At 46.6% G+C, this 23,001-nt stretch overlaps 1 long non-coding RNA gene across 3 annotated transcripts; it reads left to right on the top strand.

Moving 5' to 3' along the window:
- The first annotated feature begins 352 nt into the window (after positions 1-352).
- LOC144501991 (uncharacterized) lies at positions 353-12,317 on the top strand. Of its 3 annotated transcripts, none has more exons than XR_013499238.1 (2): positions 353-498; positions 11,191-12,004. It is a non-coding gene; the product is annotated as an uncharacterized LOC144501991 (long non-coding RNA). The 3 variants fall into 3 exon arrangements; XR_013499237.1 differs by lacking the exon at positions 11,191-12,004 and adding an exon at positions 12,086-12,317 and having other exon boundaries at positions 363-498; XR_013499236.1 differs by lacking the exon at positions 11,191-12,004 and adding an exon at positions 12,090-12,317 and having other exon boundaries at positions 363-498.
- The last annotated feature ends 10,684 nt before the right edge of the window (positions 12,318-23,001 follow it).

The raw sequence follows: 23,001 nt of genomic DNA on the forward strand, positions 1-23,001 counted from the left end.
TGGATTAATAATCCAGTTATAATACCACTAGGCCATCGCCTCCCCCAGGAAAGGTGCTATCCAAATGCAACTCTTTCTTTGTAAACCTGATCACATTGACCAGTTCTTGCAGAAAGCTTCACCAGAAATCACATCCCAATCTGAACCCTGACAAACATTTACTCCTGATGGAGCTGATACTCTCATGATATCAGGTAGAAAGCTGCTGGAAGGGGTGAGAGTGGCTGTGCTGCCGGCTGCCCCTGGGCACAGAGGCTGCAGTCAGGGATTGTTCAGCCCGGAGGCCGGAACCTCTGTGCGGGGCCGCACTGCCGCCCGGAGCCCGCGGGACGGAAGCGGTTACCAGGGCGACGCGGCCTAGTTGTCAGTCTCAACCTCGGCGGCCGGAGCGGAGCGGCTGGGGAATGGCGACGGGTGGCGAGCCGGAGCCCAGCCCGGAGGCGGGCGGGGAGCTCTCATTCGGGGAGCGGCAGCTGAAGCTGGACTCGGCGGCGGACGGTGAGCGAGAGAAAGACAAACCCCCTCCAACAAACACCCCACAGCCCCCCCCCCCAAACTGTACCCTCCCCTCCACCACCCTGCAACTCCCCCATCGCTCTCCCCAAAACCCCAGACACCCTCCAGCCCCCCCTTTCCCAAACCACACACCCAAACCCCTCCCCTCAAATACCACCCACACCCCCAACTCCCCCCCCCCCCCCAATCTCCATTCCTTCCACCCCTCAATTGCCCCTCTCTCTCCCCCCAATCTCCCCCCCCCAAAACATCCTTCCATCTCCCCCCTCCCAATCGCTGCTCCATTTTCCCCCCTCCCAATCGCCCCTCTGTCTCCCCCCTCCCAATCGCCCCTCCGTCTCTTCCCCGATCGCCCCTCCGTCTCTTCCCCGATCGCCCCTCCGTCTCTTCCCCGATCGCCCCTCCGTCTCTTCCCCGATCGCCCCTCCGTCTCTTCCCGATCGCCCCTCCGTCTCTTCCCCGATCGCCCCTCCGTCTCTTCCCCGATCGCCCCTCCGTCTCTTCCCCGATCGCCCCTCCGTCTCTTCCCCAATCGCCCCTCCGTCTCTTCCCCGATCGCCCCTCCGTCTCTTCCCCGATCGCCCCTCCGTCTCTTCCCCGATCGCCCCTCCGTCTCTTCCCCGATCGCCCCTCCGTCTCTTCCCCGATCGCCCCTCCGTCTCTTCCCCGATCGCCCCTCCGTCTCTTCCCCGATCGCCCCTCCGTCTCTTCCCCGATCGCCCCTCCGTCTCTTCCCCGATCGCCCCTCCGTCTCTTCCCCGATCGCCCCTCCGTCTCTTCCCCGATCGCCCCTCCGTCTCTTCCCCGATCGCCCCTCCGTCTCTTCCCCGATCGCCCCTCCGTCTCTTCCCCGATCGCCCCTCCGTCTCTTCCCCGATCGCCCCTCCGTCTCTTCCCCGATCGCCCCTCCGTCTCTTCCCCGATCGCCCCTCCGTCTCTTCCCCGATCGCCCCTCCGTCTCTTCCCCGATCGCCCCTCCGTCTCTTCCCCGATCGCCCCTCCGTCTCTTCCCCGATCGCCCCTCCGTCTCTTCCCCGATCGCCCCTCCGTCTCTTCCCCGATCGCCCCTCCGTCTCTTCCCCGATCGCCCCTCCGTCTCTTCCCCGATCGCCCCTCCGTCTCTTCCCCGATCGCCCCTCCGTCTCTTCCCCGATCGCCCCTCCGTCTCTTCCCCGATCGCCCCTCCGTCTCTTCCCCGATCGCCCCTCCGTCTCTTCCCCGATCGCCCCTCCGTCTCTTCCCCGATCGCCCCTCCGTCTCTTCCCCGATCGCCCCTCCGTCTCTTCCCCGATCGCCCCTCCGTCTCTTCCCCGATCGCCCCTCCGTCTCTTCCCCGATCGCCCCTCCGTCTCTTCCCCGATCGCCCCTCCGTCTCTTCCCCGATCGCCCCTCCGTCTCTTCCCCGATCGCCCCTCCGTCTCTTCCCCGATCGCCCCTCCGTCTCTTCCCCGATCGCCCCTCCGTCTCTACCCCGATCGCCCCACCGTCTCTTCCCCGATCGCCCCTCCGTCTCTTCCCCGATCGCCCCTCCGTCTCTTCCCCGATCGCCCCTCCGTCTCTTCCCCGATCGCCCCTCCGTCTCTTCCCCGATCGCCCCTCCGTCTCTTCCCCGATCGCCCCTCCGTCTCTTCCCCGATCGCCCCTCCGTCTCTTCCCCGATCGCCCCTCCGTCTCTTCCCCGATCGCCCCTCCGTCTCTTCCCCGATCGCCCCTCCGTCTCTTCCCCGATCGCCCCTCCGTCTTTTCCCCGATCGCCCCTCCGCCTCTCCCCCGATCTCCCCTCCGCCTCTCCCCCGATCTCCCCTCCGCCTCTTCCCCCTCCAATCACCGCTCCCGCCTGCCTCCTGTTTCCTCCTGAAACTGTTCCCATTGCCGCAAAGATCGAGAATCGGAAGACACAGGTTTAAGATGTCTTGGGGGGAAAAAACAAAGAAAACACGAGGAAAAACATTTTTACGCTGCAAGTGTTTTGGATCTGGAATGCGCTGCCCGAGAGTGTGATGGAAGCAGATTCAGTTGTGGCTTTCAAAAGGGAATTGGATAAACACCTGAAGAGAAAAGATTTCCATGGTTGCGGTGAAAGGGCTGGAGTGTGAAACTAGTTGAGTTAGACAATCATGCGGATGCTTGTACTGGATCAACAGGCTGAATGGCCTCCCTTCTATGCTGTAACCATTCTATGATCTATAAAATTGATAAATTCAAATTGTATAAAAAATAATGAACGAGTCTGGCCCAAGAACTGTTGATATTTGCTGATTTGATAAAAATTTACAATAAAACGATTATTCCTGCCTTAAATATTAACTACTGAATATTAAACATTCAACGATGCCCCTTTGAATTCCCTCTCTAAACCTCTCCATCTCTCTCTCCTCCTTTCCTATAAAACCTACCCTTTTGGCCGAGTTTTTTGGTCACCTGCCCGAGTATCTCCTTATGTGCTTCAGTGTCACGTTTTTGATAACACATTTCTGAAGTGCCTTGACATGTTTAACTGAGTCAAAGGCTCTACATGAATGCAACTTGTTGTCCTCTGGCACCTTTAACTGGCTAATTTGTGTTTCTGGAACAGGCTCCTTTCGACAAGGACTTTTTTTCTTTCCAAGTGGCTATTGATGCTTCAGCCATCCTCCAACGCCTGGGATTTCGCTCTTAATTACTTTCATCAATATTTTAGCAGATGAAAGAAAAGCAGAGTTATTTTAATCCACAGCAGCTAGATTTGTTGGCTCCAGGTTTGCTCCTGGCTTTGTGCATTGATCTCTCTCTCTCTCTCTCTCTCTGTTTAAATGTAGATGCCAGTGCCTTTCTTTCATTTATATTATTAATGTTGTGAGGGGCTGGGCCGTGACACATGCTGCATGCTTAAAGTGACAGTTGTTTCAGCAGCTTGTGCTGCTGGACAGCTCCCACTCTCTCAGCTGAGTGTTATAGCAGAGGAGAGATGGTTTATTTAATTACTGGTGCAGTTATTACCTTGCACTGGGCTAGTAATCCGGAGAATCCAAGTTTGCAATCACACCATGGACTATTTGAGAACTTGAATTAATTTTTCCCCCTAAAAACTGGAAATAAAAAAGTTGGTCTCAGTAAAAAAAATACCATAAAACTGTTGAATTGTCTTAAGACCCCACTTCGTCCTGTGGGGAAGGAAACCCCTCACTCTTACCCAGTCTAGCCTACATGTGACTCCAGTCTCACATCAATGTCGTTGATTCTTAGCCATCCACTAAAGTTACCTAGCATAGCGACTCAATTATATCAAATAATTTAATGGCAGGTTTTTTATGGGGTGGGATGCAGAATTCCAGACTGTTTCTGAGTCCTGAATAATTCCTGCCTTGAAACAGTCACTAGCCTGGATTTTCATTGGATACTTTCTTAATTGGCCTGCAGTTGAGCTTGGTGGTCATTTCGCAGCGGTGGTGGTGGGGTCAGAAAGGGAGGTGGGATTGTGAGTGGCCTGGAACCTACAGCAGGGCAATCCATTGATTCTCAGCAGCAGACCTGGAGGTCGCCCACAGTCCATGAGGCAGAGGTGGGAGATCATCATCCCGTGGAAAATAGGATGAGGCTACCCACACAGAACAAGGGGCCCTGAATGGAGATAGCTGCAATAGACAGCAAATGGCATTTGGACCCATTGTTGGAAGAAGTGCAATGAACAGATACACTCTGGCAAGGTGAGTGCAACCCCTCCGCTCAGGATAGGACTCTGGGTATTCACCGTCCAGCAGCTGGGGAGCTTCAGCAGGTTATTGCTGAATGTGGGAGAGGTGTGTGCTGAGACCACTTACTGACCCTGCTGAATGGCTCAGAGCCAGAGTGCTGCTTGAGGCACTACCAGCTCTGAAACATGCAGCTACTGATGAATAGAAGCGGCTGTCCATAGAGCAGTGCCTTGTGTTTTTTTCTCTCTCGCTCTCTCTCTCTCTTTCCTTGGAGGAGAACTGGGCCCGTAATGCCTGAGAGCGGGCTCAGACTGATGGAGGGTGCCTGACCGACATGTCATCACTGCCATGGATGCCATGGGCATTACAAACCCCAAGGAGAGATTGGCAACCTTGGTGGGGCCCAGTGATGGAGGCTGCCCCTGAAATAACACAGGTACGCAGCCTCTGGAGGAGTCCTCATGGGGGCAATGAAGATGACTACCATCTGCATCTCTGCTGTCGGTAGAGCTTGAGCAGGCTGTCTCCACTTCCATTGAGGCCACAAAGAGTGCATCATGTAAAGGTGGCCAAGCACAGAGGCTGCCATGTTGGGAAGAGCACTGAGTGAGTCACGAGGGTGTTTCCTGCTGTATGCACTATATCTGTGCACCCTGTAAATACTGACACATGAACCACATGTGAGAGCCAACTTTTATTAATGGCAGGACTGAAAAAGGGTCATGAAGTGGTGCAGGCGACAGGAATCTGTCAATAATGATAGTGAAACCTATGGGCAGATGGTCATCTTTCATTGCCAGAAAGAGATTACATGTTTCAGGCTGCATTTTCATTGCAGGCAGCTCAGTGTGTGTTTCAGAACATGCTGTTCCTCCCGAGTTGAAAGGCATCACTTAAAACGAACTTGAATGAGATAATCCCCACCATTAATGGTTTCCTGATGAGTCCCTTGAGCCCCTTGTTGACCTCAGCCATCTCTTTGTGCAGCCTGGAAACCTCCTGTGTTCTGTATCCTTCCCATCTGCATACTGTTCCTTTTTCACGTCCTCCTCCTCCAATGAGCAGTGGGCTTCCAGAGTCTCATGTTCTTCACGATTCTGGAGGGTCACATTATGGAGAGTGCAGCATTGAGTGAGATTCTTGTAGGGGGATATTGCAGGGTGATATCCAATCAGTTCAGGCACTAGAACCCACATCTTCTGAAGGCCAATGACCAGTTGCCCAAGTGAGCGGTTGTATTGCTCCTGTGCCTCTCTTTTGGGTTCTTGTAGAGGGTGAATAGCATCTCTTCAAGCAATTTCCCTTGTCCATGAGAATCGACTCAAGATGTTTGTAAGAGTTGAATAAAGAGATGCAGTATCCTCCAGAAGGTGAAAGAGTTGGAGCAGTTGCTAGGAAAGCGAGAGCATACAAGCAGGAAACTATTGTGGTTGGAGACCAGATGAAGGTTGAGTGAATGGAAGCCCTTCCTGTTGATATACTTCACTGGGTGCCTTCATGGCCACATGGATGTAGCTAATGATACTACATACCTGGGGAAATCCAGCAATGGAGGTGAAAACCAATGCTCTCTGTCTCTGTGAGGCCACATCTGTCTGGAATTGAATTGTTATCCAGCTCTCTCAAACAGGGCTTCAGTGACCTGAATGTTGCAGTGATGTGTATTTGCAAAATGCCACCAAGGTCTGCAGCTGGTCCTTCGAAGGGGAGAGGTTCAAGGCCACAGTAATAGCTTTCTGCAGGGCATGGCAAGCAGTGCTGCATATGTGAGCTCTTCAGCAATGAGGGCACAGATTTCTGCAACTGTCTACTTGGAGAGTTGCAGTCCATTGCAACACCTGCATATGTTCATCTCAAAGTAGCTCCTACTTTGTGTGTAGATACTATGCTGAGGATATGACCTTTGTGCCCAAAATAGAAAATGCTGGAAAATCTCATCAGGTCTGGCAGCATCTGTAAGGAGAGCTGACGTTTCGAGTCCAGATGACCCATTGTCAAAGCTAAAAGGCAGAGAAAGTGGGAGATATTTATACTGTAGGGTGAGGGAATGAAAGATGAGTCATTGCCCGTAAACAAGGGCCAAGATCCAAAACACCCATTCCAGGTTAAGCAGCGTTCCACTGACACCTCTTTCAATTTGGTCTATTGCATTCGCTGCTCCCAATGTGGTCTCCTCTATATCGCAGAGACCAAGCGTAGACTGGGTGATCGCTTTGCTGAGCACCTTCGGTCTGTGCGCAATCAGGACCCTGACCTTCCGGTTGCTGCCATTTTAACACACGATCCTGCTCCCATGCCCACATGTCTGCCCTTGGCCTGCTGCAATGTTCCAGTGAAGCTCAACGCAAACTGGAGGAACAGCATCTCATCTTCCGGCTGGGCACTTTACAGCCTTCAGGTCTCAACATCGAATTCAACAACTTCAGATGATTTGCGCTGCCCCACCTCCACCCCTTTGTTTTCATTTCATTTAATTTTTAATTATTCTGTACCTTTTATTTCTTTATTGTCTTTCTTTATTTCCCCCCCACTCTTTCCCCCCATTTTATTCCCCCTTTGCTTCCCCTTTCTCCCTTTTTCTCAATTTCACCTCTTCCCCCACCCATCTCCCCCCTCCCCAACATCTTCATCTGTCACAGCTTACCCTCTGATTTCAGCTTCTCTGCCATTTGGCCATTCACACCCTTTATTCTCTCAGTGGACTGCCATTAGCAGCCTTTCCCCTTGTTTACGGGCTATGACTCGTCTTTCATTCCTTCACCCTAGAGTATAAATATCTCCTATTGTCTGTGCCTCTGACAAAGGGTCATCTGGACTCCAAACGTCAGCTCTTTTCTCTCCTTACAGATGCTGCCAGACCTGCTGAGATTTTCCAGCATTTTCTCTTTTGGTTTCAGATTCCAGCATCCGCAGTAATTTGCTTTTATTTATATGGTATTTGTGTCCTTCCTATCCCTCGTCCCTCTTAATCAGATGAGATTTATACTGTGAGGGTAGGGGTTGCTGTAATTGGACAAAGGAATTGTAAATTACCTTTGTTCTCCTAATCACACGTTCTGCTATATTACCTTTATGCCACTAACAGCACCATCTTCAGTCCATATTACCACCGTTAACACTTCCTTTGTTTTGTGTCCATGACATCTTTGTGCAATCTCACCTGAGCTTCCACTTATCACCGACATTCTCAGCCTTCAATACTATTATTCCCACGAAACTCATCTCCAAACTCCGTGGCCTGGGCCTCGGCACCTCCCTCTGTGACTGGATCCTGAACTTCCTAACTCACAGACCACTGTCAGTAAGGATAGACAACAACACCTCCTCCACGATCATCCTCAACAGCGGTGCCCCACAAGGCTGTGTTCTCAGCCCCCTACTATACTCCGTATACACCTATGACTGTGCGGCCAAATTCCCCTCCAATTCGATTTTCACGTTTGCTGACAACACCACCGTAGTGGGTCGGATCTCAAACAATGACAAGACAAAGTACAGGAATGAGATAGAGAATCTGGTGAACTGGTGCAGCAACAATAATCTCTCCCTCAATGTCAACAAAACGAAGGAAATTGTCATCGACTTCAGGAAGCGTAAAGGAGAACATGCCCCTGTCTACATCAACAGGGACAAAGTAGAAAGGTCGAGAGCTTCAAATGTTTAGGTGTCCAGATCACCAACATCCTATCCTGGTCCCCCCCATGCCAACACTATAGTTAAGAAAGCCCACCAATGCCTCTACTTTCTCAGAAGACTAAGGAAATTTGGCATGTCAGCTACGACTCTCACCAACTTTTACAGATGCATCATAGAAAGCATTCTTTCTGGTTGTATCACAGCTTGGTATGGCTCCTGCTCTGCCCAAGACCGTGAGGAACTACAAAAGGTCGTGAATGTAGCCCAATCCATCACACAAACCAGCCTCCCATTCATTGACTCTGTCTATAATTCCCGCTGCCTCGGCAAAGCTGCCAGCACAATTAAGGACCCCACGCACCCAGGACATTCTCTCTTCCACCTTCTTCATCGGGAAAAAGATAGAAAAGTCTGAGGTCACGTACCAACCGACTCAAGAAAAGCTTCTTCCCTGCTGCTGTCAGACTTTTGAATGGACTTACCTCGCATTAAGTTGATCTTTCTCTACACCCTAGCTATGACTGTAACACTACATTCTGCACTCTCTCCTTTCCTTCTCTGTGAACGGTATGTTTTGTCTGCATAGAGTGCCAGAAACAATACTTTTCACTGTATGTTAATACATGTGACAATAATAAATCAAATCAAATTCTATTTTGCACCACCTGCTCCAATTATAGAATCCACCACATTTTTACCCTGATTCAGCTCTGAAGAAGAGTCACACGGATTCCAAACATTAACTCTGTTTCTTTCTCCGCAGATGCTGCCAGATCTGTTGAGTTTATCCAGCATAACCTTCCTACTCTTATAATCTAGAATGTGGCCAACAAAGTAAAGTATCCTGTATGCTTTATCGACCACCTGGCCAATTTACCTGCATTTCTACCTTAAGGGATCTGTAGAGACATACTGCAAGGTGTCTCTGAAAAATGTGATTGTCTGTATAACAACAGTGATTTCACTTGGAAAGTAATTAATTAGCTGTAAGGGGCTTTGAGTCATTCTGAGTATTTAAACAGTGCTATATTAATGCAAATTATTTGTCTGCCTTATTTTCTCCACTTTCAACAGCTGAAGTCCTGAAGTGGACCTTAAAATCATAACCTTCAGTTGCTTTTGAAATGACCTTTGGGAATTATGAAAAATGGTTCGGCACAGCCAAGAAGGGCCAAAAGGCCTGTCTCTGTGCTGTAATGTTCTATGGTTCTATGAAATGTTATCACTTTTCCTTTCCTAATTAACCACTATATTTGGATTGCTAACCCACTTTCAAATGAAGCTCAGGATGCAACGTTAAACAGGATTACACCATTCGGTGGCACAGTGGTTAGCACTGCTGCCTCACAGCTCTAGGGACTGGGTTTGATTCCTGGCCTGGATCAGTGTGTGAAGTTTGCACGTTCTCCCCATGTCGGCGTGGGTTTCCTCCAGGTGCTCCGGTTTCCTCCCACCGTCCAAAGATGTGCAGGTTAGGTGCATTGGCCATGCTAAATTGCCCCTTAGTGTCCTGGTTAGAGGGATTAGCGGGGTAAATATGTGGGGTTATGGGGATAGGACCTGGGTGACATTGTGGTCGGTGTAAACTTGATGGGCCGAATGGCCTCCTTTTGCACTGTGGGGATTCTATGAAAAGCAAAATACTGCTGGAAATCTGAAATAAAAAGAGAAAATGCTGGAAGTACTCAGGCCAGGAAACATCTTGGGAGAGGGGAACAGGGTTAATGCTTTGGGTTGATGACATTTCAGTAGGACTGGGAAAAGTTAGAATTGTAATAGGTGTTAAACAAATGAAGGGGAAGAGGTGGCAGAAGGGAGGATAATAGAAAAAAAGGGAAGATCTCTGGTCAGGCGGAAGATGGAGATGAAATTAACTTCCGTTTGGCTTTGCACCACTCACTCTTTTTGTCATTGCCTGTTGTTCTTTCCCTCATCCCTTCACTTGCTAGGTTAAACAGTCTCATTATAAACTATATTCTGACCTGAATTTTGATGTGCATTCAAAGGTATGCAAATTGCCACCATTCCATTGCAGCTATCACAATCCCCAAGCTTGAATCTTCTGAAGTGAAGAAGGTGAGAAATGAGGCAGAAGTGTTTGGGGTTTAGCCGTCTTGTATCTCTAAGAAGATTTCATGTGATTTATGAATGTAACATTCAAAGAGTGAGTGAGTCTCATTGCACAGTCCTCGGGAGAGAGAGAGAGAGAAAGAGAAATGTCGATACTGTCCACATAGCATTTAAATGGCTCCATGCTCAGAGAGCTGTGGATTCCACAGCTTACAGTGACAAAGTAATTTTACATTTCCGTTTCGAAAACATTTAGTGGAAAAGAAAAATGAAAGGAATTGAGAAAAGTTAAAGTTGATTTATTAGTCACAAGTAAGGCTTACATTAACACTGCAATGAAGTTACTGTGAAAATCCCCAGTCGCCGCAGTCCAGCGCCTGTTCGGGTCAATGCACCTAACTAGCACGTCTTTCAGGATGTGGGAAGAAACCCACGCAGACACGGGGAGAACGTGCAGACTCCACACAGACAGTGACCCAAGCCGGGAATCAAACCCGGGGTCTCTGGCACTGAGAAACAGCAGTGCTAACTGCTGTGCCACCCCACCAGCTGCAATGTATGGCTGTGGAGGAATGATGTAGCTGTGTATAATTTTAACCAGTGGACATTTTGTGCATGTCTCCCATGGAAATGAAGCAGCGGACCAATGATATGGGCTAAATACGAAACCAAAATTGGAATAGAGCGGACTGGCAGAGAAACGAATCCTGGTCGTGTGGTGCAGTCCACAATGGTTGAAAACATTCACTTACCATGATACTCCAGCAGCACAGCTATTGTGTAAACCCACTGAAATTTTAATTAGTGGGAATTGGCAGCTCTACTGACCTGGTTTCAAATTTCAGTCTACAAGCCAATCTTTTAACATCTGTGTGCCCTCCTTGACAACACCAAGTAATGGCCTCTTCTTACTCCCGCTGATTGCAAATCCTGGCAAATATTCATGGCTGGTTTGTTCTGATTTGGCCTGGGTGGGTGAGTGAGCAATGCTTGGCCATTCTGACCTGCATGTCCCAGCAGCAGAGAGTGGCGCCTTTATCCCGCTGAACTGTTGAGTTGCGTGATTTCATTTGGGAAATTATTTTGGGAGTAACAGTGGCTATCGTTTGGATGTGTCTTTGAGCAAAGGCCCTTTCTACTGCTTCAGGGGGACGTGAAAGCTCCCGTAGCACTGTTTTGAAGAAGGGCAGGGAAATTCCGCCCCCCCCCCCCCCCACCGCCTCGGTGTCTTGGCCAATATTCATCTCTCACTCAAAACAAATTATCTAATCATTTATCTCTGCTATTTCTGCAGATTTGCAGTGCCCAAAATGTCTGCCACACATCCGATTTTACAGCAGCAACTACACTTTGGAAATACTTAAGTGTTTGCAAAACACTAGTCACATCGCAACGCAAGTCTTTCTATTCTCACCACTCTGGGTAAAGAAGCTTCACCTGAATTCCCAACTGGATTTATTATCGACCAGCCTGTATTCATCGCTACTAGTTTTGTTCTCACGCACGCATGAGCAGAAAATATAATTGAAAGAAAAATTGTAGAGCTGTGGGGATAGAACAAACGCATGCAACCAACTGGATAGCTCTTTCCGAGAGCTGGCACAGACACGATGGGCTGAATTACCACCTTGTATGATGCAGAGTTCTTTAATGAGGCAATTTGACCTCTGGTCTGCCTGCGATTACTGCCGATCGGTAGGAGAGAAAGGGATGGTATTGATCGAGGGTGGCTCCTTTCTGATTTCCTTGTTCAGTGAAGGGAAATGCTAAACATCTGCTCAGCACCTGCCCAGACAGCATGATGGTGGCGATGGAAATATACCACACCAGGAACCACACAGCATATTGAAACCAGCATGTTGATAAAGTATTAAGTCAATGTGCAAGGGCAGGACAGCCTGGTAATAGATCTACTGCTTTTCTGGCAGATCGGAGAATAAAAACAAGCCACTTCATGCAAAACCTGCAGCTGCTATTGTGAAAGAGGTGTGCAGTGTTCCTTGCCTATTCAGTTATAAACATTGCATGTTTCATTAACACCCTGCTGCCATGTGATATTTAAAGAAGCCATCTGTAATTACTTTGAATAAAATCATTTTTTTTGTGCACGTCTGTTCAACTAGGACTAACTAATTTCATGGAAACAACTGGTTGACTTCTAATGCACAAAAATTGCACCTTTTCTCTAGACAGCTTTCTTTATAAAATTACAACCTAAACCGCCTACAGCAATGCAGAGTTCAGAAGACGCCTTGGCAAGACCAGAGGGAGATGATGAAGCTATAAGCAATCCTAAACTCAGTGGAATACAGCAGCAACAAGCAGTGCTGAATAATACATTAACTCTAGGCATATAATCATCTGTGACTTCAGTTCATCCAAAAAAAGTTATTTCTTGTATGCTGAATGGTGGCCTAAAATATAATTCCCTGCCTCGGTGTATCGCTCTCCTTTAAGAAGCGTATTAAAAACAATTTATTTAACCAGGCCCTGTCCTTGTATCTCATTTGGCTCGCGTTCAAATCCTGTGTGGTAATTGCTCCTGTGAAGGAACCCGGGACATATTACTATCTTGGAGACCTATATAAACGCATGTTGTTATTGTTATTGTTTACAGGAGCAACAAGCATCCAATTGGATGGCTGGCAATAGAAAGACTTGCATTTATAAAATGTCTTTCGCAACCTTGCAATGAAGCAAAGTGCTTTGCAATCATTTAAGCATTTCTGAAGTGTAGATACTGTTGTAAGTATGAATGGTGGGAGCCAATTTGGGCACAGCAAGTTTGCAGAAATAGCAATGAGATAAATGACTCGATCCATTTGTTTTGGTTGCGGGATGAACCTTGGCCAGGACATTTCCTTGCTCTTCACATCAGTGCTCTGGGATCTTTTACACCCTCCTGGGTGTGTGGAGGCAGACAGGTCCTTAGTCAAAGAATACGTCCAAAAGATGGCTACTGCTGTTCGCCCAAGGATAACTTCCCATAACAGAATTCTACAGTGCAGAAGAGACCCTTCGGCCCATTGATAACAAATCCAGCTGCATGGCAGTTCCGCAGGATGAGAAGGTGTGGTTGAAGTGAATAGTATAGTTGCTTTTAAGGGAAACGGTAAACACGTGAAGGAGAAAGGGTTATGTTGCAAGGGTTAATATGAAGAAGGATGGGATGGAGTTTGTATGGAGCATAAGCAGTGTTAAGGACCAGTTGGTCTGGATGACCTGTTTCTGGACTGCGTGCACTTGGCGGACCCAGAAGCAGGGGCAAAATGTGCTTGTGGCTGCAAGTGTCCCAGGAATGTGATTTCGTGCTGGCTGCCCCATTAATGAGCAGCCAGCGTGAATTGAGCACTGGGAAAGGCTCCGGCCTGCCGGGGAGGGTGGGAAGAGCGTGGACACGGAGAAAAGGGAGGGAGCTTCTAATCTGCTCCCTCAACCAGTACAAAGCTGTCTCAGGGAGCTGCAGACCTATAAAAAAATAATGATGGTAAAACACTGCAAAGGGTATCTCGGCAGCACATTCAAACATAAACCTCAGTCCCCAGACACCTTTTAAAATGTTATTTCAGTCCTAACATTTCATCCCGTCCTGGCCTGAAGTTGCAGTGGAAACCTAGAGGCCACCTTGCCAGTAGAACCACTCGCCAACTGTAAAAGCAGACAGGCCTCGTAAAATTGAGGTCAGCTGGTCCCATAATGGACTGAATTGCCAGCTTGATTATCAACGGGTGCACTTCTGACTCACGTGCATGCCAAGCGAAATGTGCGCTGACGCCAGGATGCGCAGCCCGACTCTGGCCTCTGGCACACGCCTGCCCAAGCAACGTAAAATTGTGGCCTCTGCATATCCCAATTCCCATTGAAAGCGACTATCTACTGAAGCTGCTGTCACCACTATTTCAGGCATCGCATTCCAAAGCATAACAGCTTGCCTCATTAAAAAATTCCCTGATCTCCCCTCTTTGTCCTTTGGATTAGGGAATATTGCACAGCGTGATCCCAGGAGAAAGTGGGGGTGATGTGGAGAGAGCATTTAAAATTTTTGGGAAATACAAGGAGAAGAACTTAACTTACTTTTATATTGTAAACAAACTCTTATCTTTTCTTCTTTGTAAAACCGCTTCGAGGAGCTAATGCTTTTATGGGGTTTCAGTCCATCAGTGCAGAGCAAACTATAGTTTTAACAGCAATTGTGAACTTACTATTTTTATATCCCATTTATATTAATATTCCAATCTTATATCCCCAAAAATAATAGAGGGAGAAGATAAACTATGAGGATGAAAAAGCAAGTTATACAAAAACAGACAGTGAGAGCTTCTTTAAATATATGAAATGGAAGTCAGAGGGCAAAGGGAACATTGACCTCTTAGAGAACGAGACTAAAGAAATAATAATCCGGACCCAGGAAATGGCAGAGTTAAAGAAATACTTTGCGTCAGTCTTCATGGGCCCTGGCAATAGTTCTGTGGCTTCACCCCAATCCAAGCTGTTCCAGTACAGCTACGACACTGGCATCTCTCCGGCATTGTGGAAAATTGCCCAGGTACATCCTGTACAGAAAAAACAGAACAAATTCAACCCAGCCAATTACTGTCCCATCAGTCTAGAGTTCATAGGCCGTAATTTTACTGGCCACCGGAATTGGAGTGGGCGAGGGGCTGAGCATAGGAAGGTCAGTTGACCTTGGGCAGGATTTTATGGCTTTGGGATGAGTGAGGTTGTAAAATCCCTACCCAGAGAGTCAAACAGTGCAGACAAGGCCTTTTGACCCATCGAGTCAACATCTCCCACTAAAGTTGCGCTGATCCCATTTTCCTGCACTTGTCCCATATCCTTGAATGTTATGATATTTCAAGTGTTCACCCAAATATTTTTTAAAGGGTGTAAGGTTTTCGGCCTTGACTATCTTCCCAGGCAATGTATTTCAGATTCCTACAACCCTTGGAGTGAAAAAGTTTTTTTTTCAAATCCCCTCTGAATCTCCTGCCCCTCACCCTAAAACTATGTCCTCTCATAATTGACCCCTCAACCAAGGAGAACAGATATTCACCCTGTCGATACCCCTCATAATCTTATACATCTCAATCATGTTCCCCCCTCAGCCTTCTCTGCTCTAAAGAAAACAATCTAAGCTTATCCAGCCTCTCCTTATAGCTCAAATGCTCCATCCCAGACAACATCTTGGTGAATCTGCTCTGTACCCTCTCTATGCTATCGCCTCCTTCCTATAGTGAGGTGACCAGAACTGCACACACTACTCCAGCTGTGGCCTAACCAACACTCTGTACAACTCCAACATTACCTTCTTGCTCTTATACTCTATACCATGACTGATGAAAGCAAGTGTCCCATATGCCTTCTTAACTATACTGTTCATGTGCTCCGCTAACTTCAGGGATCTGTGAATAATTACCCTAAGATTCCTCTGAGCTTCCCAGTGTCCTACCATTCATTAAATACCCCCTCGTCTTGTTGTTTCATCCAAAATGCATCACCTCACTCTTATCAGGGTTAAATATCATCTGTCACTGCTCTGCCCATCTGACCAATCCAGCTATATCTTCCTGTGACCTACAACCATTGTCACTATTAACTACCCTACCAATCTTGATGTCATTCCTCCCACATTTTCATCTATATCATTTATGCATATAACAAACAATAAGGGACCCAGCACTGATCCTTATGGTACACCGCTGGACACTGGCATCCAGAGAATCGAATAAGCTTCTACCACTACTCTTTGAGCCAATTTCTGATCTATTTCGCTAAGTTTCCCTGAATTCCATGTGCTTTCACCTTCTCAATCAGTCTCCCATGTGGGACCTTGTCAAAAGCTTTGCTAAAATCCATATAAACTACATCAACTGAACTTCCCTCATCCACATATTTGATCACATTTTTGAAAAATTCTAACAAATTTGTAAGCCATGCTGACTATCCCTAATTTACCACGCCTTTTCAAGTGGATATTAATCCTCTCCTTCAGAATTTTTTCCAATAGTTACCCTACCACTGACGTGAGACTCACAGGTCTATAATTTCCTGGTTCACCTCTACTACCCTTCTTGAAAAGTGGAACCACATTAGCCAATCTCCAGTCCTCTAGCACTTTCCCCTTGGTCAGAGAGGAATTAAACATTTGTATCAGAGCCCCTGCAATTTCTTGCCTTGCCTCCCACAGCAGCCTGGGATGCAGTTCTTCCGGGCCAGGGGATTTGTGCATTTTTAAGCCTGTCAGAGCCTCCAATTCCTCCCCATTTCCTATGTCAAATTGTGCAAGTTCCTCACAGTCTCTCTTTCTGAATTCCATACCTATGTTCTCCTTTTCCTGAGTGAAGACCAAAGATAAGTATTTATTTAACACCTGTCCACTCTGTGGCTTCACACACAGATTGCCTCTCTTGGTTTCTAATGGCCCTTACTCTTTCCCTGGTTAACCTCTTCCCTTTAATGTATTTATAAAATATCTTAGAATTCTCCCTAATCCTATTCGCAAATCCTCTTTCATACCCCCTTTTTGCTCTTCTAATTACTTTCTTGACTTCCCTCTTGCACTTCCCATATTCCTCTATGGCCACAGCTGAATTGCCCCCTTTGGAATTGCTAAAAGCTTTTCTCTTCTTCCACATCCAGTCCTGAATTGTTCCAGACATCCAGGGTTCTCTGAACTTATTGCTCCTACATTTCCCCCTAAAGGGTACACATTGGACCTGTACTCTCCCCAGCTCCTTTTTGAATGCCGCCCACTCCTCTGCTGTAAACCTACCCACAAGGAGCTGTTCCCAGTCAACTTTGGCCAGATTCTGCCTTATTTGAATAAAATCTGCCTTTCCCCTATCCAAAGTTGTCTTTTGCAGGCCATCTTTCTCCTTGTCCGTAACAAATTTGAACTGTACCACGTTGTGGTCGCTTAAACCCACAACATTATGACTATCCCAGTTTATGTTGGGCAAATTGAAATCCCCCAGTATAGTTACCCAGTTATTACTCTTACACACCTCTGTGAACTCTCAATCATCAATAAAGTGAAGGAAGGAGTTAATCAAAAGTGCTATCAAGTGGCACTTACTCGGCAATTAGCTGCTCACTGATTTTACTGGGTTCCACCAGGGTCACTCAGTTTCCTGACCTCATTCCAGCCTTGGTTCAAACATAGACAAAAGAGGTGAGAACTCCAGAGGTGAGGTGAGAGTGACTGCCTTTGACGTCCGGACAGCATTTGACCGAGTGTGGCATCAAGGAGCCCTGGCAAAACTGGAGTCAATGGGAATCAGGGAAATCTCTCCACAGGTTGCAGTTATACCTGGCTAAAGGAATATGGATGTGGTGGTTGGAGATCAATCATCTCAGCCGCAGGGCATCACTGCAGGAGTTTGGCAGGATGGTGATCTAGGCCCAACCCCCTTCATATCAAATAAAGACAAAATACTGCGGATGCTAGAATCTGAAACAAAAACAGAAAATGCTGCAAAATCTCAGCAGATTTGACAGCATCTGTGGAGATAGAATAGAGCCAACGTTTCGAGTCTGGAGCACCCTTCGTCAGAGCCACTCAACCACCTTCAGTTGTTTCATCAGTGACCTTCCTTCCAACATAAGGTCAAAGTGGACATGTTCACTAATGGCAGCACAATGTTCAGCACCATTTGCAACTTCTTGTTGAAGTCCATGTCCAAATGCAGCAAGACCTGGACAATATCTATTCTTGGACTGGCAATCGGCAAGTAACATTCATGCCACACCAGTGGCAGACAATGACCAGACAAGAGAGGCTCTTATCCATCTTACCCATTATCCCATGACATTTAATGACATTACCATCATTGAATCCTCCACTATCAACACACTGGGGATTACCATTGTCTGAATTGAACTCGCCACATAAACACAGTGGCTACAAGAGCAGGTCAGAGGCTAGGAATACTGTGGCAAGTAACTCATCTCCTGACTCCCCAAAGCCAGTCCAAGGCACAAGTCAGGGGTGTGATGGAATACTCCCCTCTTGCCTGGATGGGTGCAGTTCCAACATTCAAGAAGCTTGACACCATCCAGGTCAAAGCAGCCGGCTTGATTGGCACCCTTTCCACAAACATTCACTCCCTCCACCACTGACAAACATGGGTACCATAAACAAGATGCACTGCAGGAACTTATCAAAGGTTCCTTAGGCAGTACCTTCCAAACCCATGACCCCACTACCATCTAGAAGGACAAGGGCAGCAGATCCCTGGGAACACCACCACCTGCAAGTTTCCCACCAATTCACTCACCATTCTGACTTGGAAATATATAGCCGTTGCTTCACTGTTACTGGGTCAAAATCCTGGAAATCTCTCCCTAACAGTACCATGAGTATACCTACAGCTCAGGGGCTGCAGTGGTGCAAGAAGGCAGCTCTCCACCACCTTCTGAAGGGCAACGAAGGATGGGCAATAAACGCTGGCATTGCCAGTGATGCCCCCATCCCGTAAATAAATAAAAAAATAAAAAATACACTAATAGCATTCTAAATAATTAAGGGGCAGAAGGGGGTGAGGAAATAAATACAATAACTATCACAAGAGAAACTTACTGGAGAAACTAATGGGGTTAAAGGCCAATAAGTCCCTGGACCTGATGGGTTGCATTCTAGGTTAATAAAGGAAGTAGCTACAGAGATAGTGGATGCACTAGAGGTCATCTTTCAAGAGTCCTTAAATTCTGGAAAAGTCCCCAGTGTGTTGGAAAACAGCCAATGTAAACAGCCTTATTCAAAAAGGGAGACAAAAGACAGGTAACTATAGGCTGGTGAGCTTAACGTCTGTCATTGGGAAAATGTTAGACTGCTTTATAAAGGATGTAATAGTAGAGCATTTGGAAATGAATTATATAATCAAGCAGTGTCATCATGGCTTCAGGGAGGGGGAATCATGGCTGATAAATTTATTAAGAATTATTTGAGGTGGTAACGAGTAGGATAGATTATGGGGACCTAGATGTAATATGCTTGGATTTCCAAAAAGCGTTCAATAAAGTACCGCATAAAAGACTACTTAATAAGATAAGAGCCCATGGTATTGGGGGTTGTATATTAGCATGGATAGAGGATTGGTGAACTAATAAAAGTTGTGATAAGGGGCATTTTCAGGATTGCAACCTGTAACTAGTGGAGTGCCACAGGGATCAGTGCTGGGGCCACAATTATTTACAATATATATTAATGTCTTGGATGAGGGAAGTGAATGTATTATTGCCAAGTTTGTGGATGACACAAAAATAGATGGGAAGACAAGTGGTGAGGATGATACGAATAGTCTCCAGAGGCATATAGACAAGTTCTCTTTACAACAATCTGAGCTCCCTATCTGCTTCAAGAAGATGACCATCATCCCGGTACCAAAGAAAAGTCAAGCAGCGTGCCTTAATGACTATTGGCCGGTGGCTCTGACATTCATCATTATGAAGTGCTTTGAAAGGCTAGTCATGGCACGAATCAATTCCAGCCTCCCGGATTGCCTGGATTCGCCTACTGTTGCAACAGGTCCACAGCAGACACCATCTCCCTGGCCCTGCACTCAACCTTGGAACACCTAGATAACAAGGACACCGATGTCAGACACCTATTTATTGACTAAAGCTCAGCCTTCAACACCATTATTCCTATGAAACTCATCTCCAAACTCTGTGGCCTGGGCCTCCTCCCTCTGCGACTGGATCCTGAACTTCCTAATTCACAGACCATAATCAATAAGGATAGGCAACAACACCTCCTCCATGATCATCCTCAACACCAGTGCTGCACAAGGCTGTATTCTCAACCCCTTACCTATACTCCTTATACACCTATGACTGTGTGGCCAAATTCCCCTCCAACTCGATTTTCAAGTTTGCTGACGACACCACCGTAGTGGGTCGGATCTCAAACAATGACGAGACAGAGTACAGGAATGAGATAGAGAATCTGGTGAACTGGTGCGGCTACAATAATCTCTCCCTCAATGTTAACAAAACAAAGGGGATTGTCATTGACTTCAGGAAGCGTAGTGGAGAACATGCCCCTGTCTACATCAATGGGGATGAAGTAGAAATGGTCGAGAGCTTCAGGTTTTTAGGTTCCAGATCACCAACATCCTGTCCTGGTCCCCCCATGCCGACACTATAGTTAAGAAAGCCTCACCAACGCCTCTACTTTCCCAGAAGACTAAGGAAATTTGGCATGTCAGCTACGACTCTCACCAACCTTTACAGATTCACCATAGAAAGCATTCTTTCTGACTGTATCACGCTTGGTATAGCTCCTGCTCTGCCCAAGATTGCAAGAAACTACAAAGAGTTGTGAATGAAGCTCAGTCCATCACTCAAACCAGCCTCCCATCAATTGACCCTGTCGACACTTCCGGCTGCCTCGGGAAGCAGCCAGCATAATCAAGGACCCCACGCACCTCGGACATTTTCTCTTTCACCTTCTTCCTTCGGAAAAAGATACAAAAGTCTGAGGTTACGTCCCAACCGACTCAAGAACAGCTTCTTCCCTGCTGCCATCAGACTTTTGAATGGACCTACCTCGCACTAAGTTGATCTTTCTCTGCACCCTAGCTATGACTGTAACAATACATTCTGCCCTCTCTCCTTTCCTTCTCTGTGAACGGTATGCTTTGTCTGTATAACGCGGAAGAAACAATACTTTTCACTGTGTACTAATACATGTGACAATAATGAATCAAATCAAATCAAAAGCTGCAGCACTGAGGGATTTGGGGATTCTCGTGCATAAATCATAAAGAGCGAGCATGCAGGTTCAGCAGGTCATTGGGAAGGCAAATGGAATTTATTTCAAAGGGTACGGAGTATAAAAATAGGGAAGTCGTGCTAAAAATATACAATGCACTAGTTAGACCACACCTGGGATACTGTGAACAGTTTTGGTCCCCTTATCTAAGGAAGATATGCTGGCATAGGAGGTACTCCAGAGAAGGTTCACTGGGTTGATCGCGGGTATGGAAGGATGTTCTTATGAGGAAGGGTTGAGTAGGTTGGGCCTGTACTTGTTTAGAAGAATGAGAGGCAACCTTATTGAGAAATATATGATTCTCAGAGGGCTTGACAGGGTAGATGCTGAGAGGTTGTTTCTCCTTGTGGGAGAGTCTGGGACCAGCGGACACAATCTCAAAGTAAGAGGTTGCCTATTTAAGACAGAGATGAGATAGAATTTCTTCTCTCAGAGGGTGGTGAACCTGTGGAATTCTCAACCGCAGAGGGCTGTAGGGGCTGGGTCGTTAAGTGTGTTCAAGGCTGAGATAAGACAGGATTTTTAATCAGTAAGGGAATCAAGGGTTATCGGAAATAAGGTGGGAAAGTGGAGTTGAGGATTATCACGTTAGTTCAATCATGATCTCATTGCATTGCAGAACAGACTTGATGGCCGAATGGCCTACTTCTGCTCCTATGTTAGAGTTTTATGGTCTTATTTATCTACTGAATTTGGTGGGGCAGTTGTTAATTGATGCCCTATATTTCAGTCTTTAAGCGTGATAAAGTGACTGAGGAAGCATAAAATTTGGTGTATGTGTCCTTGCTCTAAGGTTTGCATCCCCCAGTGTTGAGGAAAGATCTATACAACATAGCAATGCGAAAATGCATACCTGATGGGCAAGCAGTCTGAGTCTTCAGCTCAAATCAGCCAGTTAGTTGAATGATACCTCCAGCTCTGAGGGCAGTACGTTACCTCTTTGGCCAGAGACATTGTGTTGTCTGACTCCAGAGACATTAAGACCTCCTTAAGCAGCCATTGGATTGATTAAAGCTGACTCTCTGAATGGCCAAAGGAATGCTTTCTGCCTGGCAAAGAAAAGTTTGCTGGGGCCAATAGATACAAACGGAAAGGATTTGAAATGGAGGGATAAATGTTTTTTTTGTTCTTTTGAATTATAATGTTTGTCACGCTGCTAACTACATTAACACAAGAACATAAGAACTAGCAGCAGGAGTAGGCCATCTGGTTCCTCGAGCCTGCTCCGCCATTCAATAAGATCATGGTTGATCTTTTTGTGGACTCAGCTTCACTTACCCGCCCGCTCACCATAACCCTTAATCCCTTTACTGTTCAAAAATTTATCTATCCTTGCCTTATCTTATCCTTGCATTGTCAAATGAGATTTCCCCACTCCTGCCCTGTTGGTTCATTGTTCATGTGAATTTCCAGAACAGCTGGCAGTGTGATCCATCGTGCAGATCTGTGACATTGGAATTAAAGATTGTGTAGTTGATTGGGCTGAAGATTTTGTTGAAAGTTATGAGTTAAGGGGGTCTGTGGGTCTGGAGATAAATTTATAATTTATCAATGAAGGATAGGGAGTAAGGATTCAAAGGCATATGATTGTGCAATGGGTGGTTCAGAATTTGAGGAATACTTTGAATTGGGATTTGATTTTAATTGTATGCCAGTTAAACCATCACCAGTACCCCAGTAATTTTTTATTTCTCAGAAGACTAAGGAAATTTGGCATGTCAGCTACGACTCCCACCAACTTTTACAGATGCACCATGGAAAGCATTCTTTCTGGTTGTATCACAGCTTGGTGTGGCTGCTGCTCTGCCCAAGACCGCAAGGAGCTACAAAAGGTCATGAATGTAGCCGAACCCATCACGCAAACAAGCCTCCCATCCATTGACTCTGTCTACACTTCCTGCTGCCTCGGCAAAGCAGCCAGCATAATTAAGGACCCCACGCACCCCAGACATTCTCTCTTCCACCTTCTTCCATCGGGAAAAAGATACAAAAGTCTGAGGCCACGTACCAACCGACTGAAGAACAGCTTCTTTCCTACTGCCTTTTGAATGGACTTACCTTGCATTAAGTTGATCTTTCTCTACATTCTAGCTATGACTGTAACACTACATTCTGCACTCTCTCCCTTCCTTCTCTATGAATGGTATGTTTTGTCTGTATAGCGCGCAGGAAACAATACTTTTACATGTGATAATAAATCAAATCAAAATCAAATCAAATTTGAATTTGGAACATCATGGAATGTTATTGTACAGAACTTGAAGAAGCCATTCAGCTCACCTGCTCTAATTTCATGTTGCTTGCTACTCAAACTCTTTCTTTCTTTTTTCC

The sequence above is a fragment of the Mustelus asterias genome, chromosome 12, assembly GCF_964213995.1.
Source record: "Mustelus asterias chromosome 12, sMusAst1.hap1.1, whole genome shotgun sequence".
NCBI classification, from domain to species: Eukaryota; Metazoa; Chordata; class Chondrichthyes; order Carcharhiniformes; family Triakidae; genus Mustelus; species Mustelus asterias.